General features: G+C 56.0%; 1 protein-coding gene across 1 annotated transcript in view; it reads left to right on the forward strand.

Moving 5' to 3' along the window:
- LOC103618302 (structural maintenance of chromosomes protein 1A) overlaps positions 1 to 1,443 on the forward strand; it is a 31,402-nt gene that overhangs the window by 7,823 nt on the left and 22,136 nt on the right.

Here is a 1,443-nt window from a genome sequence, read left to right on the forward strand (position 1 = left end):
CCGCCCCAACCCCCCAAAAACTGCCCCAAAACCACAGAAACTGCCCCAAAACTGCCCCAAACCCCCAAAAACTGCCCCAAAACCCCAAAATGTGTGACCCGAAACCCCAAAATGTGTGCTCCAAAACCCCATAAACTGCCCCAAAAACTGCCCCCAAACCCCAGAAACTGCCCCAAAACCCTGAAATATGTGCCCCAAAACTCCAAAAACTGCTCCAAAACCCCAAATATGTGCCCCAAAACTCCAAAAACTGCCTCAAAACCCCAAAATATGTGCCCCGGAACCCCAAATATGTGTGCCCCAAAACCCCGAAATGCGTGCCCCTAAACCCCAAAAACTGCCCCACAACCCCAAAATGTGTGCCCCAAAACCCCAAAATATGTGCCCTGGAACCCCAAAATGTGTGCCCCACAACCCCAAAACCTGCCCCAAAATCCAAAAATATGTGCCCTGGAGCCCCAAGAACGGCCCCAAAACCCCAAAATGTGTGCCCCAAAACACCAAAAACTGCCCCAAAACCCCAAATATGTGACCCCAAAACCCCAAAATGTGTGCCCCAAAACCCCCAAATGTGTGACCCAAAACCCCCAAAACTGCCCCACAACCCCAAAATGTGTGCCCGCAAACCCCAAATATGTGCCCCAAAACCCCAAATATGTGCCCCCCAACCCCAAAGTATGTGCCCCAAAACCCCAAAATATGTGCTCTGGAACCCCAAAAACTGCCCCACAACCCCAGATGTGTGCCCCAAAACCCCAAAATATGTGCCCTGGAACCCCAAAAATGCGTGCCCCAAAAGCTGCCCCCAACCCCCTCAGCTGAACCCCAAATCCGTGGTGAGGGACACCCCAAACGCGGACCCCAAATCCGGAACCCCAAATGCGTTCCCCGAAATCTGCGCCCCAAGCCCCGCCCGGGCCCCTCACCTGCCCCCGGCTCTGCGACCCCTTCAGCCCCGTTTTGGGGTTCCTCTCCTCATTTCTGGGGTGCCCAACCCCATTTCTGAGCTCCCTGACCCCATTTCTGAGCTCCCTGACCCCATACCTGCTGTCCCTGACCCCATAACTCCTGTCCCTGACCCCATACCTGCTGTCCCTGACCCCGTATCTCCTGTCCCCCCTCAGTACGGCCGCCTCATTGCCCTGTGCCAGCCCACACAGAAGAACCTGACCCCATTTCCGATGTCCCCATACCCATTTCTGATGTCCATGATCCCATTTCCGATGTCCCTGACCCCATAACTCCTGTCCCTGACCCTGTAGCTGCTGTCCCTGACCCCATACTTCCTGTCCCTGACCCCATACTTCTTGTCCCTGACCCCCTACCTGCTGTCCCTGACCCCATTTCCAAGGTCCCTGACCCCATAACTCCTGTCCCTGACCCCATACCTGCTGTCCCTGACCCCGTATCTCCTGTCCCCCCTCAGTACGGCCGCCCCACTGC

The sequence above is a fragment of the Corvus brachyrhynchos genome, unplaced genomic scaffold (genome assembly GCF_000691975.1).
Source record: "Corvus brachyrhynchos isolate BGI_N302 unplaced genomic scaffold, ASM69197v1 scaffold786, whole genome shotgun sequence".
In the NCBI taxonomy this organism is placed as follows: Eukaryota; Metazoa; Chordata; class Aves; order Passeriformes; family Corvidae; genus Corvus; species Corvus brachyrhynchos.